Source organism: Dermacentor silvarum, chromosome 5 (genome assembly GCF_013339745.2).
Source record: "Dermacentor silvarum isolate Dsil-2018 chromosome 5, BIME_Dsil_1.4, whole genome shotgun sequence".
In the NCBI taxonomy this organism is placed as follows: Eukaryota; Metazoa; Arthropoda; class Arachnida; order Ixodida; family Ixodidae; genus Dermacentor; species Dermacentor silvarum.
In genome coordinates this window covers 44,432,026-44,449,374 of record NC_051158.1, presented here as the reverse complement: position 1 = coordinate 44,449,374, position 17,349 = coordinate 44,432,026, and the positions used below count along the sequence as shown (strand labels likewise).

General features: G+C 46.2%; 1 long non-coding RNA gene across 1 annotated transcript; it reads right to left on the bottom strand.

Moving 5' to 3' along the window:
- Window positions 1-907: 907 nt before the first annotated feature.
- LOC125945350 (uncharacterized) lies at window positions 908-11,509 on the bottom strand. The gene is made up of 3 exons (XR_007466839.1): window positions 11,398-11,509; window positions 3,347-3,400; window positions 908-918 (listed from the first exon to the last, which is right to left on the bottom strand). It is a non-coding gene; the product is annotated as an uncharacterized LOC125945350 (long non-coding RNA).
- Between the last annotated feature and the right edge of the window lie 5,840 nt (window positions 11,510-17,349).

The following is a 17,349-nucleotide window of genomic DNA, read 5'->3' as shown; positions in this document are numbered from 1 at the left end:
TTCCACTATTAAATGCGAAGCTTAAGCGTACGCCAAGTTTTTTGGTTTGATAATTGCTCTCTTTGATATATATTTAATGAGTCTCGTTTCTAACGACGATAGCCTTTCTTGGGCTACATAAACGCGAAAAACATTGTCAGTCAGTCAGTCAGTCAGTCAGTCAGTCAGTCAGTCAGTCAGTCAGTCAGTCAGTCAGTCAGTCCAGTCCAGTCCAGTCCAGTCCAGTCCAGTCCAGTCCAGTCCAGTCAGTCAGTCAGTCAGTCAGTCAGTCAGTCATTCAGTCAGTCCATTCAACCACCCGGCCAAAACCAACCAGTTAAAGGCAGACTTCCTACTAGCCCTGGTGGCACGGGGTTATACATGTCCACATTATACAGCACATAGGAAACCTCAGGACTATTTGAGGCAAAATATATGCATATAACAGTGATCCGCAGCATTAATTTAATTAAGAATAGACATTTGACTGGTTTTTACGCCAGTAAATGAAAAAAAAAACAACGCGTTATAAATGGTGTCAAAGAGACGCTAAGCGTTAAAAACAAGCCGACTGAAGCCGCGGCTCTGTAGCCGGCTTTAAGCCAACATCAATAAAAGGTCCCAACAAATGGCGCAAAAGCAGTGCGAACGCGGGAAACTTCAATTGAATTCAGCAAAAGCTCCATTGCATCCATCATGGGAGGAGTTAGAGGGGAGAGGAAGAGCGTGAGGGGTGAGAGGGGGAGAAGAGAGGGTATTATACGTATCAGGGGCAGCGGAAGACTACCGTCTTTCTACGTCATTTGCAGCGAAGCTAGCAGATATGCGGCCATTTTTTTATAAACGTAATGATTCATTCATGTCATCTTAATGTTGAGCTAAGGACAATAGAACAATCAGTAAATTCAGTGTATCAACCTTACCTTCAAATATTAAAAGCTGCAAAGGACAACGCAAAAATTAGAAAAGCCAGTCATGATGAACAGGTTCATGCAAGATCGTGCGGAAAAGAACGAGAAGTTCCGAACGCTCCCCAGCCATCTTACACTTTCATTTTCTTATTCGGTTTTCCAGCGAATAAGGCGATAACCTCCTAAGTTCTCGTGTTATTCCAACGTTCTTGGCATCTAGCAAGCAATTACAGGCATAATCTCCCGTGGGAGTTCTCTAAATGGTACGTAAGCATTTATTTGTTGCGAATCACCTGCTGTTTCATCGTCGCATGCTACTGTGTATGGTTTAATTGCGAGAAACGCTGTGAAAGAATCGTGAAACGCAGAAGCGCAGTTGCGAAAATTTAACTGAGGCGAGCATCAGGCGATGAAGAAGAGGCGAGTAGTAGCGATGTTCCCTCAAGATATATGATGGTGCGTTTAGATGATGCTGCTGCTTCGTAGAAGATGAACACTGGCCGATGCGTGCTGTAGGGCGTGACGTAAATGAATAGTGGTCTGATTTGTATACTTTGTACGCAGACGTGGTCAATGACGCTGACTCCGCTCTATGTGAACCATTATAAACCGTAACTAACCATATTCCGGCGGCAACTACGTATGGCGCGGCCGCGCGAAAGCTATATTGAAAGCGGTCAGATGGGGACACAGTGCACCGAGTGCTGATAGGTTCTTGTGTGCGATGTTCTAGCCGCTTAGTTCGCGTTGAAGCGAGAGGCAGCGCGAAGGTTAATCCGCTCTCTGCTGCACGCCCTATCTCAAAAGCGATCTTGTTTTACGTGATGGTCGGACGGATGGGTTTTCTCGATGGCTAGGCATAGAAATGCTTACGCATTAAAAAAACTACATTTCACACAAAGATGGTGAAATGCCAGCTACTCGTGAAAGGAGAAAATTTATCTGATCACGATATGGTCGAACACCTCTACAGCGAAATTGCCTGTATAATGAAGGATTTCGTATGCCCCGGCCTAATCCAAACCTGAAACGTGATATGTGAAAGCCTCTACAGCGAACACCCGTAGAACAAATTTGGCATTACAACGAAGGATTCTAGGCAACACTGAGAGTTGATTTGTTGCTTTACAACAAACGTATATAGAGTGGAGCCACCATTTCCCTGTGTAGCCGCCACAGAGTGTCAGTGCACATAGGAATCGCCACCGTACGAGAGGGTGAGGGCACCGCCGCAACTCTCGTACCCACTCCCCACTCCACTCCTCTAATTTCAACTAACATGATGATCTACTCGGAAATGACGACCGGTGACATTGTGAAGGCTATCAAAGACGAAATGGAGGTCAGTGTCTTCGAAGGTAGCAGTGTTTCAAGAACCTGCCGACGGAACGACAATTTCGATGTGCTAGGCAATAGAGGTATTTCTACAACTGCATGTTGCAACACTTCCTGCTTTCGCTTCTAAAGCCTGCTGAGAAACTCGTTGTGCTAACATGGAATGCAGTCGCACATTGTGTATAACCTAATTTCAGAAAGAAAATTTGTGACCTAATTTACTATGTATTTCTTAAATTCATCTTAAATAAAGATTCAAGCTATGTAAATTTACTTAGCCTGCTTTATAGCCAGTGGTTCGCTGCAAAATGTTTACAACAAAGCCACCTGCATAACGCAGAATTCGAGTAGTCCCAAACGGTCACGAGGTGCTTCGTTAGACGGTAGTATCACGAAAAATGTTACTATTATTAGGTCTGACATACGAAATGACACATTGACCGCAAGACTGAAGCCCCGACACGTATGATATTGAAATATTGCGAATTGTAAGACTCAGTACCTCTAATGAAGTCTTGGTGGCATCGAATGGAATGGAATGGAGGACTGTACGATTTTCCAGTCAGGATTAAATGTGAATGAAATGTTATGCTTGTGATTCACCCCAGGTATATTGCCAACACATGAAAAAGATTTGTATTTGCGTACATATGTTTTTTTCTTTATGTATAGTAGATGCTATGGTGTTCACCTTCTCCTAGTAGTATTTCCGTGCTTCCAGAGCTCCATTTTACGAGTTTCCGAATATTGTGACTACAATGTTGCCCTCGTTGTGCGCCTGCCTTAGTCTGCATTTTTACCATGAGAGCAGAAGCCACTGATGTTTTCGCAGTATGTGTGCGTAATTTGAATCGTCTTGACCACAACTATTTTTCACCACAAACAATACACATGAAGGTTTTTTAGAGGTAAGAAGTAGCTAGTGCCTTCTACTGTTCCCAGAGTTTTCTTAAAGAATACTTGTAAAAAACATTCTAACTTGCACAGTGGCTCGCTATGAACTTCTGGGTCGAACCTCTTCCGTAAAGCTTGCATAATCGTGACTGCAATTACCATTAAGGAATGCGGGTGTTTGTTCAAATCATGATGCTGATACATAAGTTTTCATGCGGTTTTCTTACGAAAACAAGGAGTTCCAAGGATCTCGCTTGCAGCCTCAACACATCCGGCATGAGCTGAAAATTAAAATAACAAGTTCAAGTATTTCGTGTTTTCACAGTAACAAGTCTGCCTAGTTAGAAACATCATGCAACGTATCTACAAAAAGTTTTTGTGCTAGGCATTTTCATCAGACTAGTTGCCGGCATACGCCGCGGTGGCTTTAATGATCAAGCGACAAGTGAGGTAGCCAGCTTTAACTGTGACCGAGAAAGTAGAGCCAGTGAGTGCAAATCTGCCTGTCTAATCATACAATTGACCACGACATCAAACCTTTAAATATTATTTGGAGCTATGGGCATTTTTAAAAATGCGAGCACACCTAAGCGCAACTAGTTGGGAATGCACAATCATTATTGTCTAATTGAATGCCCCTGAGCGGTCCTTCGAGTTATGAACTTCTCGCGTTTAAGCGAGTGCGTTGAGACGCTTGGCCCACACCTGATAGCGCAAGGCCGGTGCACTTCAATCCGTGACGTAATGCTATACCGCTTTCGTCACGCCGCGCTAGGCAATGTAAATTTCAGTTCAAGTAGCATGATGTCATGAAGCAGAGCGCACAGGCCTGTTATCTAGGAGGCGCCGGTTCAGTCCAGTGGTTAAGATACACGGCATCTGAGCGTGGGGTAGTAGTTGCGAAACTCACTACCAGCAACGTTTTCCCTTTCGAATTTATTGTTTTTTTATACACTGTTTCTTTAAAGCAATTACCCAGTCCATACTAGAAAGCAGGCGAGAGCTTGCGGGGGCAAGGAATGCGCGAATAATACAGGCTTCGGAGAGCGAGGGTGCTGTGGCGTAGCAGTGTTTCCCTTTCCCCTCACGCAACACCTGGCGCGCCAGCTCGAGCGCAGGTGTTCCCTTTCGCCTGCTCTGCTCCTTCGAGGCCCGCACGTGATGTGGCGTCGCAGCCAATGGGAATTTGAGTGCAGTTTCGCTGCTGCAGACGCCAGCTTTTTCGCTAAATGGGCCATTTGATGCTTTCGCATTAACACACACACATTTTATTGAAATAGTGCACGCTTTTGAACCGGGTCTTTCATTCTCCTAAATTTCTTATTTAAGTGCCCTATTCTTGGGACGTTTCTTATGGACCAGTTAGCATGTGCCAATTCTCGGATAATCATCCAAGAGAGTTTGTGACACGGTGAGGCAATGAGTATTTAATGCCTAAAATTAATGTACATATTTTGATGTGGTATTCTGTGTGCACATATCTATCATCACAATTCCGTTTGTGAAAAACACCTGAAATGGTGTTCTTCTTCGTGACACCGATGTGTCGATGTATTACAGTGTGCATAAGCCGGGTTTGGTGTTTGCATTTCTTCACAACTTGGCAAAGATGTACTGCCCAACCATAAAAATTGCATGAGATTTACGTCGCAGTCTCTGCCTCACAATATGCAGAGTGTATGGGCGGCGCGCAGCAGACGACACACCGGGATGACGCCACGGCGCATGCGCAGTAGCGCGCAGCTGGTCGGAGTTCGGCCGAGCCGCCGCCAGAGGCGCCTGCTGCAGTCGCCTGCTGCAGTCACGGACTAAAGCCCCTTGATCAAGGGACTTTATCGCGGACTAGGGAGCCTACATGCAAGCGCGGTTTTAAAGGGCCCCTAAACGACCCAGAGGTCGAAATTTAGTTGTGGTGTTGCAGTTGTGCACGAGTCTACAACGAACACGTAGCCGCGATAATATTTAGAAATGGTGCCGTTATAGCGGAGTTACACGCGTTTGATGATAGAAAAACCGCCCTCGCTCGTTTCGCTCTTTCCTTCGCTTTTCTCCTCGTCGGCTCGTCTCCCCTCCTCGCCGAGTGCTGCTCGAAATGTCACGTGACATACGTCATCGCCAACGCGCTTCTCAAAACACTGCCTACTTCCGGTTAAGGCACGTCCACGCTAAAGCCCCTACATCAAGGGACTTTAGTCCACGCTAGCCATACTAGCGGTACATATACGGACGACGAACCGGCCTCCTGTGCGAGAGGTGTCCAAAGTAGACGGCAGTTCGGCCGGCGCCCCGCCCGCTGCACCATCAACTGGCCAATCGACGACCGCGAAGCTGCGCGCCTCCGCCACCGGCAACGAAAACATCGGCTGCTGCTGAGTGCACGGCTACCGACGGGAGACGACCGGCTCGGCTCTGCTCGCATCGCAGCCGACGGCGCCGCTAATATCAGCGTATTTTTCTTCTTTGTGTACAATTAATGCGAAGAGCGATAACAACGATAAGAAAATATTGCTGCTTGTGAGCGTCGGCAATTCATTTCGAAGCGCCGTCCGCTTTAGCTTTGAAGGGAACCGGAAAAGGCCTAGCGACGATATCGGCGCCGTCGAGCGATCAGCGGCGGTGAGGCTGCCGCACAAATGAGTCCCGGTCTCATCCTCTCTACGTCCGGCAAGGAAATCTCGTCGCTCGCGAGCAAAACCGCTGTCGAACGGCGGCCCGCGAATGGCAAACGGCGCGCGGCGAGTTTGCGTGCCGGTAACGTGGACGTGGACTCGGCGCTTCTTGGCTACCCGATGTTGCTGCGGTGCCGGCGCGTGTTATGCGAAGCGTGCCGCTATAGACCCAGTGTTGCGCACACGTTTGGAAAGGCCAACACTGTCGCACTCTATTGGCGCAGCTAATCAGACCGCTAAGGATGACTGTGTTGGAACACAAGTGATTTGGCACTTGCGTTGCGGGCTGTAAATACCGATGCACAAACGCGCACAAGCGAGCAACACGACGAGGGAGAGCAGAAAGCGCGGGTACCTGCTAGCAGACAAACCGGAACTCGTAGGTTCTTGTTCGACCAATGGACATCGTTTCCACCGTTGACATCACCAGATTCCCCCTGGTGACGTCGTGACGACCGCTGTGGTTCCGGAAAGGCGAGGGGAGGAGGACGGCATTGTTTTTTTTATATGTGGCGCGCCCGCGGCGCGTAGCGCTGCAGCGTTTGGCATCGTTGATCGTGATTGCATTCTGAACTCGATGCGCGTGTTTACTTGAAATGTTCAAAAAATATCTGAGGTGGTTTAGGGGCCCTTTAACACAGCGCTTGCATGTAGGCTTCCTATCACGGACACCACGAGTATTCGGTGCTAATCCGGGGAAACGGAGAAGCGCGGATGGCGTCGGCAGCACCTTTACGCGTTGCTTTGTTGGTGCTGCTTCAATTTGTTTCTCTCTCTCTCTCGCTCTCATTTTCTCTTTCTCTCTCCCGAGCATAGCACGCGACGCGCGCACTCTCTCTCACTCTCATTTTCTTTTTCTCTTTCCCGAACATATAGCGCGCGATGCTCCGCGAGGTGGTTGCTAGGCAACGCAGTGGCAGGCGGCACACATTACGGCTGGCGCAAACAGCTCCGCAGTTAAAATTAATTTGCTCTGGGTTCGTGGACACCGTTTATACTAAAACGAAATTCAAGATTTAGTAGCCAGAACGCTTTTAAGTGGACCTTTAATTTCTATCAGATACAGCTTTCCTCACTGCATCGAGATACAGAAAATGTTGCCTAGAAAATGATTTAGGCAAATTATCGCTGATACTTTCTCCAGACTTTCAGCATCTCGGTGTTTGCTGTATGAAGAAGAAGACGCGCCTCTGTCCAGTGGCATCGCCAGCGCATGGACCCGCTCTGCTGCGCTGCTCGTCGCTGTTGTCTTTGGGGACGGTGCCCACGCTGCCTCGCCGTTTTTTGAACTCGTAGCGTCCTTGACGGCCACCGCCAATAAACCTCTTCTCAATTGGTAGAGGCTGCTCGAATTCCCCCGTCGCGTGTACCCTATAGCTTCGAAGCCGAACGCTTCCCCCCATCATGACCGACAACACAGACCCGCCAGCGCCTGCGCCCCAGTCCGTCATCTGCACCGGTGTTCCTCGGCAACGTGATCCGCAGGTCTTCAGCGGTACGGATTACATCGACGTGGAAGACTGGTTTACGTCGTATGAACGGGTGAGCGCGCGTAACAAGTGGGACGACGTCGCGAAGTTCACCAACGTCCTATTTTATCTTACTGGCGTTGCCCAACTGGGGTTCCATAACCACGAAGTCGACATCCCGTCATGGTCAACTTTCAAGACGTCTTTCACTCAAGTGTTTGGTCGGCCAGCTGTCCCCAAACTACGCGCTGAACAGCGCTTGCGAGCCCGTGCACAGCAGACAGGGGAAACTTTCACGAGCTACGTTGAACAAGTCGTCACATTTGTAAACGTGTCAACGCCGCCATTCCCGAAGCTGATTAACTTCAGCACATCCTCAAAGGCATCGATGGCGGTGCATTCCAGATGTTTTTGGCCAGGAATCCGCGCACCGTTTCTGAAGTGGTCACGCTATGTCAGAGCTACGAAGAGCTGAAGAAGCAACGCACCCTGACTTGGCAGCCTCTGTCGACCGCCGACTCGCTGTCGAGTCTCGTTGCTGTTTCCGACCAGTCTCCACTTCTTCAGAAGATTCAAGACTTCGTGCACGAGTAGGCTGCCCGTCAACCTTCCTTGGTCTGTGCAGCAATGCGATTTCGACACCCGTACGGCTAACCTTTTCCGGCATCGCTTTCCTCAAGGAATGCTCAGAACGCCCATCAAGTCGAATGGCGGGGCATTTGAATATACAGATGTAATGGCAGGCCTCCGAAAGCAAATGTCGCGCCTATGAGAACAAAATGACGTCACTTCTGTTTTTAATGAACATGACGTCACATTATTTTTTCTTCTGCCGTAAGGGTTCCCTCCTCACACAGATGGCGCTACGTCCCATGAACCGCCGATGGGCCGCCATGCTTTGAACACATGGGCTTCTATGAAAGCTTCACTACCAGGTATATTTACCTTGGGGGCCTCATATTCAAAGCGATCTGTGATGCGGACAAAGTGCATTCGCCGAGTGCCGGTATTTTCGCATGCGCTGTGTTTTCGACTTTTACGGCAGCGCGAAGGTCTATCTTCGCGCTGCCGCTGGCACACTTTCTCACTCCATGCGTTTTAATGAGCTTCCGCAGTCATCGAGCGAGATGTGTTCATGTGTCCCTGTGCGCGCGTGACACCGTGCTTGTTTATTTAGTTAGTAAACAGGTATTTAAAACTTTATAGGGCCGATAAAGCTTCTATCCTTACCGCGTAGAGCTGTCTACTAATACGTCTGCTAATTTGCTATTGCAGTCGATGCTTTGCCTTTCAGGCGGAACTTAAATTTTTTTGGTGTGTTTCGCCGAAATTCTTCGAACATCCATATATATATATATATATATATATATATATATATATATATGTGACCGACGATTACGATACTTCCTAATACGAAAATTGAGCGCGGCTGCACACGTGTTTTCATTTCGCGATATATTGGGGCATCGCACCGATCACCGCACCGCCTGGCAGAGCCACGACTGGCCACACAGTTGCCGCTTGCCGGCAGTTGCAGCTTACGCAACCGTAATATTTACCGCGGAACGCTTGTGGCAGACCTACGTACGAAGGCGTGCTTTCTGGTTATTTTTTATTTCTTTCCGCCGCACGACCGGTGCCGCCGCTACCGCGGATGTGCTGCGCTGAGGGGCATCTGGTGGTGCTTCCAGGCAGCTTTCTCCACTTTCCTCCTCATGCTTCTGCTGCTTCGCCCTCGCCGTATTTCATGTATATATTTCATGTACAAGTATGTACCAACAGGCCCAGCAACAGACTCCTCTACGTATTTCATCCCCCGCTGTGTTATGACTGTTATGTAGCACGTGTAGAGAGCAACAAAAATGTTTATCGGGAATATTTTATGATTGCCTACAACGTTTTATTGAGAATCTCGCCCTGACTTATTTCCCACCCCAGTGTAGCGTAGCAAACCGGAAACTGACTTCTGGTTAACCTCCCTGCCTTTCCTCTCTCGCTTGCTCTCTCTCTTGCTCTGACAAAATACAAGTGCGATGTCACACAAAATCGGTAGCGTAGGGGATGGATGATTTAGAATGCTGACAGCAGAAGAGGAGGAAGGTGGAGCGGAACGATGAGGCGGAAAGCGGAGTGCTACACTAGACATGTTTCTCAGCGGCGACCCACTGCGTATGCGCTACTTCGCCTGCGACGCCTCCGCTCCATGCGCACCCGTGTTCTTTCTGAACAATGAGCGACGCAACCGGCGGAAGTGCTTCGTCTGGCGCTACTGCGTAAAAAGCTGCATGAGCCGAGGCCTCAAGTCCCTAGATTTCCTGTTTTTTTTTTCAAGTGGCGACGTCTACTCCGTCGGCTGCCATTATCGTCCTAGATAGCATGCGACCATCAACGGCCGCTGTTATCTACGTTGCTCGCAGCAGTGTGCAAATGATTGCGGGGGAACAGCGTTAGGAAGAACATGGCTGCCGTAATGAGCGCCGCCCAGTGAGATTCGTCGGTGGTGCTTCAAAGCTTGTCGCTACTTAAAAGAAAGCAAAAAATTGCTAGGGACTTTACAGAGGCCCAGCGCCGCCGCCGAGAGCACCCTGCCGTTGAGTGTCAAATTTGCCTCAATATAACGCGAATTCAAAATACCTCAGCAGATTCTCTCAAATTTCGCACTAGAGAATATCATAATCGTCACTGATTTTTTTTTTTCGGTTGCGACTTGAACCGGTAAGTATACCATTGGCCTATTTTTGAGAGTAGAAAAGTCTCTTGTCGCCGAAGTTGCCCTTCCAAGTCATTCTAGCGGAGATGAAGTTGATAGCCACGCACCCTCTGAACGGAACAGTAGCGTCATATTGAGTGGTGATGGTGCTTGTGAGCGCCAAGCTAGTATAAGTAGAAAGCAGCATGAAATGCTTTGTGGGTGACTGCCCATCAGGCCAGTCTGCTACTACATTGACGGCAATCACTTGAATAAAATTACAGTTGGAGAGTTCTGAGGTAAAACCGAAGTGCGCCTTTGTTATTGCGGGTCGGCGATGAGCGCTTAGTAATTTTTTACACTGCCCCCATCATTCAGCGAAATAAGTCGCGTTGTGCGTGGTACACACATATAAAAGTTTTATTTGTAGCTTGCGAATTTTAGCCTGGTGTTGGACTAATATGATATATAGCATGCCGGCTGACGCAAGCCCAGACACAGGATGCGACATGCCGCAAATGGAAATTCATGAACACACGCAAAAAAAAAAAAAAAAATCCGAAAACACGCACAAGTAAGCAAAGCTATGCGTCACACTTTCTCTCAGTAATATTCTGAATGCCCACAATAGTGAGGTGGTTTACAGCGTTTAACTTAGGTTTAATAATCACAGATTTAACTTCGGTAATAACATATCATCGAAAAAAATGTTACGTTGCTTAACAGTCGCTCACATGACACTGGTAGTTACAGTAGTAAAATATTAAGCTGTTCAAAGCAACGAAATATCCAGCGAACTGCGGCAGGAGACAAGTGGTACTCACTAGAGCATGCACCCTCACAGTGCCAGTCAGGTAGCAGCAGCAACGCGGACATATTTTTACAGCAAACAAATCAGTCAACCAACTGAAAGTCAACTTTGCCTCGCTACACGCCCCATCGTGCGTGGGCTGCTGTAGACGACGCGTCACTGGGTGCTAGCAACAAATTTCTTTGCCATCTATGATTCTAGCCACAAAGCAGCTTACTCACCGGAACACAAGCTGGAACGCCTTATCAGGTAAGTCGGCGCTCCTGTCTACTCCGTGGTCGTAATCAAGGTATGTGAATAGGCTAGTGCCTTCGGCAACATTGCAGTACTTATATAATTAATATAAGGTCATCACTAACTAAGCTCACGTACTACCCGTATGCTTTAGTGAAATATTAGCAACAACATGTTCTTGTTTAGATAAATCACTTATAAGAGAGGGTAAGCAAACTTTAAGCATCTGGTCGGCGCAGTTAGGGCGATTTCTGTCGACGTTCCGTATGTGGGGATGGTGCGTATTATAAGGTGCTAACACTTACAAATGAAGAACGAGGAAGGAGAACTACTCACGACCATTTTCTCAAAAAAAAAAAAACTCTGCCGCTCAAGCCAATCGAGATTTTGCCGCAATTTTGCTTACCATGATAGGTACCTTGACTTCGGATTTGAGGGCAAGTTTAGGTCAAGTAGCGAGCTTGTTTGAGGTGCTGACTACTAGAATTCTGGTAAAAGCGTATACTGGAAGGCTGCATGTGGCCCGACTTCCTTAAATTTACCCCGGAGGAGGTGAGGAGGTGAGCAACTTAAGCGTGCTGACGTGAAAACAATGTACTATGTCGTGTCGTAAATGTCAGTGACACCAAGTCCAAATTTCTGAGAAAAATTATAGCATCCAATGAAAATATAATAAGCTTTAGCCCTTCACACTTTGCTACATTCCATCTCTTAGAGCGCGAGAAGAGCGTAAAGAGGTCCCTGTAACTTCGAAAATATGCGAGTGTGCCTTTCAAACGCAGCGTTAGCTTTAGTGCGTTGAACTCTAGCCAATGGAATACGTCTCTGCCCGGAGCAACTGGAATCTGGTACCACAATACATAGCCCCTTTCCCCCCCCCCTCCCCTACCATCTCTCTGGTCATGTTGAAATAAGCGCTCAAACAATGTCGCCTGAACGTCGGGTGTGTTTTCGCGAACGCCTTTCCATCGCTCTAATTATTACAAATACATGGAATGTGACCTGGTGGAAGTGCGTGGTAGGCTTGAGCGGTCATAGGCGATGATCGATGATCGAGCAAATATTGCTTTACTGAAGTATTAGAAACAACACGTTCTTGCTTAGATAAATCACTTTGTCGAGTGGGTAAACACAAATGAAACATCTAGTCGCCGCATTTAGCGCGATTTTTGTCGACGTTCCGTAAGTCGGGATGGCGTGTATTATAAGCTGTCAAGTTTCTTGAAATGGGTATAGTTTCACGAAAGTGTCATTCTTTTGTGTAAAAAAGTAGGTTGTAGCGTATTAAAAAAAATTAAATTATGGGGTTTTACGTGCCAAAACCAGTTCTGATTATGAGGCACGCCGTAGTGGGGGACTCCGGAAATTTGGACCACCTGGGGTTCTTTAACGTGCACCTAAATCTAAGTACACGGGTGTTTTCGCATTTCGCCCCCATCGAAATGCGGCCGCCGTGGCCGGGATTCGATCCCGCGACCTCGTGCTCAGCAGCACAACACCATAGCCACTGAGCAACCACGGCGGGTATAGCTTATACGTAACGTGAAATGATAAAGGGACCGTGCGTTATGAATAGTAATTTGGGTACCCTAAGGTTGGCGCACGCCAAAGAACCCCACGTGGTCGGAATTAATCCATCGCGTCCCACAGCAGTGTGCCTAAAAATCAGATCGTGGTATTGGCACGTAAAACCCCAGAATGGTTTTGTATAGCCTAATATTTGAACAAAGCCGCGGTATCTGACTTATCAGACAAATGGCTGATCAAGCGAATGATTTGTTTTTGTAAAACGCCAAGCTTAATAACATTCTCAGACGTTGTGTTGGGCCACAAAAGATTACTGTAGTATAACGGGTGTTCAAAATTAAGCTTTACAAAATTTTTAGAAATCGCCTGTGGCAGGTATAATAATTCAGAGCTGGCTAATTCGATGAGGCGGACGTTAGTAGCGCAAGAAATTGAAACACATATTCAACTAATAACAAAAATTCACTACTTAACTTCTTAGTTAAAAACTTTACCACACATATTTCAATTTACGAATTGTAGCCAGCCAGCTTGACAGGCGAGTACCCACTTGGAATGAATTTCTAGAATGACACCAGGTTGGAGATATACGCCATCAAATTCGCCGTAAATATGCGCTGTTGTTCCACTTACTTTTTTTTAACCAAAATGCTGCTTTATACTGTGAGCTTCAGCTCTAAACATAGCTTTATTCAGAGACGAGGTCAAGCAATCTTGAGAGTCGTTGGACGTTTTGCGAGAGAAGAGCGGAGAGCCGGAGTTTTTTCAGCCTCAAGCAATGAACGCAGTTTATAATTTTGCCAATTAAACGTTTTTCAACCTTTTTGCCCGCTTCCTCCGCTCACAATACATTGAAACACGAAAGTAACTGGAACGGCGATGTATTTCATCCCCCATTTTGGAAAATAAAAAGGTTGTCGCAGTTTCACCTGAAAGGCGAAGCATCACTTGCGATAGCAAATTTGTAGAGAGCTATACGGAGTAATGATAGTAGCTTTATCAGCTGTATAAACTTGGACATGCAGCAGCACCGGCAACACGCAGAACTGTTGTCGACGCCGTCGGCGTTTTGGCCGCGTTCGCACAAAATGCGTGCGGCGTTGGTGACTGTTGCCGGAGCCTCTGATATAAATAGGCACTTGGTGCCGCAGCTAAACGTCGCCTCCCTTCCCTCCCCCCCCCCCCCCCCCCCCCCCACGGCCTTTTGCGCGTCGGAAGAAGGCGCGTTTGCTCTACATATATGGTGATTGTAAAGGAAGAAAGAGACGCCTACTTCTGCAACCCCTAAGGGAGCACGGCGCAGAATGCGCATTTGTTCTCCGCCGTGGGTTCACTCCCCGTGACATCGCGCGTCCCTCGCGCCCTTTCACTCACACATACAGCGTTCGGCGGCGCGCGGCGATGGCGCTGAGCCGTGCTCCCTCAAGGGCTGCAGAAGATAGCGCCAACCTTTCCCTTTCCCTCAAGAACCACTTATCGCGCGGCGACAATTTCATCTCCATTAACGTCAAACGGAACCTCACGGCGACGGCGACGACGACGGCGACGCCGACGGCAAAAATCTGCTTTGGAGTGTCCATATAATTGCTATCGCAATAATATCTAGAAACTGGTGTCATCCTGGGAATTCATTTCAAGTGGATGCGTGTTGGAACCTCACTGGCTACAATTCGTAAATTGCAATATTTGTCGTAAAGTAATTAAGTAAGAAGTTCATTACTGAATGTTTGTTAATTAGTTGAATATGTGTTTCGATTTCTCGTGCTACTAACGTCCGCCTCATCGAATAACCCAGCTGAATGATAAGAATTATGCTACCTGCCCCAGGCGATTTCAAAAAAATTCCGTAAAGCTTAATTTTGAACACCCTGTAGTAGTACTGCGAAGACCACATTATACAAAAGAAGGTTAACAGATGCTGAAAAACACGAGGTATGAAGGTGAATTGTGCTATTAACGGGAGACAGCTTGTTAACTGGATGATTGATAGGACTGTCCCAGGACAGGTTAGCTGAGAAATGCACCCGTCTGTTTTGAATGGGTGCAGATATCTTACAGCGTTACATCGCCCGAGTTTGACGATGTAAAGCGGAACTCCGGCTCCAACGGCGGCTCGCCGGCGCCGGAGCGCGAGTCATTGGCGCGGTCACGGTGTAAGAATTATAATTCAGGTGTTGACACGCCACCCAACGGCGCGACCAGGTATTGTTCGCCAGAAAACCGGCGGACGCACAGGTGGGACGAGTGTGGAAAAAAAGAATAATACGAAAGGGAAGAGAAATGCGGCCCTAATGAAGCACAGATGACTATGGCGATACAATAGGTACGAGGTGCTCCGGGGTATGTGGAAAGGTGTAATGGTTCCAACGCTTACATTTGGAAAACACACAGGCAAAGAAGTTTGTTTTTAAATACTATATTTGTTCCATTCAAAGTTTTTCAATATCAATTTCTTCTTTGAAAGCAGATTCAACTTAAATATTCGGTATCTTTAGAAATCTCAACTTTAATAATATAAGGCCGGCAAGAAGGTATTAGGTGTTTCCAATTTATGTTTTCAGAACCTTTCAAGAAAATGGACCGAATTGTTATAGAGTGTAGTTGGATAAGTCAAACTTCCACCCCTTCCTAGGTCTAATGAAAACTATTGCAGATGACATTCGAGGCGGTAAAATGGCAATTGTGAATATGTTAAAAGATTGGCGTCGGAATGTGCGTAATGCTATTGATGATGTGTTTTATAGGCACGATTTCAACAACCATGGCTTAAGCTGATTTAGCACTCCTTAGGCTAAAAAGCGCTCCCACTTCCTTGTTTTAGAAGACAAGTCTTATAAACACGGTGTCTGCGTTACGTGGATCATCAGAACTGATGACTTTCCTTCTTACTGGTGAGGTGGATATTAAAAGGAAATGTCATTTAAACTTTGGCTAAATGAATCTTCTGGGGTTATATACCATCAATTACAATCGTTTTATTAGTATATGGAGAAAAACCAGTGATATATAGTTAAATATTCACCGAGTTCGTCTTACCACCTCCGGCGAGAATGTGCATAGGATAAAGTTGTACAATGTTCTTTTAAGGAGCGGACCTCCTTAGTGATATAATTTCTAAAATAGTTGTAAAAAGTGAGCGCTTGAATGCAACTTCTTTTCGGGAAATTTTTTGTGCAGTAGCCTCGGCCTAAATATAGGTGTAGGTAGGTGAGTAATTCATCCCATCCGGCCTTTCTTTGTTGGCGTGATACTCTTCTGTAAAAAATACTTGCAATAATTACCAATAAGCATTGCTATGAATTGATCGTACTCAATACTTCGATCATCCTCGGTGCGAACCTCCTGCTATTGTACCATATCTAAAGTATGTTCAATCGACGCGAGTGTTGTCGAACTCATTGCGGGGTAGACGTGCCGATGTCTTGCTCAATCAGCTGCATGATCTCGCATGCCAACTGTCTTATAGATCCATAAATCGTCAGAAATTATTTAACTCATAACGCCAGATTGCAAGTAAGCGTCCTGTAATTCGGTGATTAAAATGCCTAAGCGAGTCTCATAATGAGTTGGCACGTTGTAGTGACGGTGTAGAAAACGCAGTCCGAAACTGTGAATGACTAATTTACCTCTGTGTTAGGCAAACTTGTGCGGACAAGTTTGCCTAACATCGCCTAATTATTGCCGCAAGCGCAGTCATCAATGTCTATGCTTGCCACAACTGTTCGGCGGGTCAAACGCTTCCAAGTCGTGAACACATGACTCGTAAATTCGGGCGTAATCATTGGTGCTGTCGTATGTTCTAGAATGTACACCACTGTTGTAATCGCGCCTACTATCTTATTACAGGCAGTCTGTTTTAACTATAGATTCCGCGATACCATTTCAATATATCTAAGCACGTCTTGCACTGAGCGATAACTTCGTAGCATTCCTTAGCCGGTGAAAAACGGTCACCCGAAAAAATATAAATGTGTAGGCGTGTCAATATCATTTAGGTGATACTACCATGTTATGACATATCAGTTCAATTATTAGACTCAAATTTCTTTTATTTCTCCCATCGGCAATTAAATATTCTTTCAATTACCGCTTATATTATGGTAAATCGTGTCATGGATGAACTCTAGCAAATAATCCAGAAATGAGAATAACGCCATTTGTAGGTTTTAGCAATGTAAGTTTCAACAATAAATATTTCAACAATATAGTTTATAACAATAGCATTTTAAAATCTCGTAACTCAGCCATTGTCTGTTAACAGTTTTCACTCTGTGTGAATTAAATTCGAGGCGGCATAAGGACGCCACGACTCCCTGGCCTTTAGCGGTCCCCAAAAGAAGCCTGGTGCGCTTCCATGTAAACGACATCGGTCTCGCTTGTTGACGAAGAGGCGATGAGCGTGATCACAACGACACGCACTGGGGTGATACAAAGAAACACAAGAAAACTTTATTCCAGTTTTTACACGCTCCGCAACAGCAAAGTACACATCAATCACTACAAGTGCATTATATAACTTGGAATAATCCACCACTTATTCGATAATAATGCATATTGAATATGCTATAGACTAATAAAGTAGCAAACCAAACGTGCGGCCGAGTAAGGACACAGTTACTGCATAGTTCAATAACTATTTATTTATTTATTAATTTATTTATTTATTTCGTTCCTGCTTTGGTTTTGCTGTCATTACAGCAGGGAGTATACAACTCATTCAACATCGTGTAATTGACACTCAAATTAAACACACATGATGCCGAAAAATTATAATTCGAAATCATGTTAACATTTCCAGGCAGAAAAGCATTCCAGTATCTTATAGTCCATG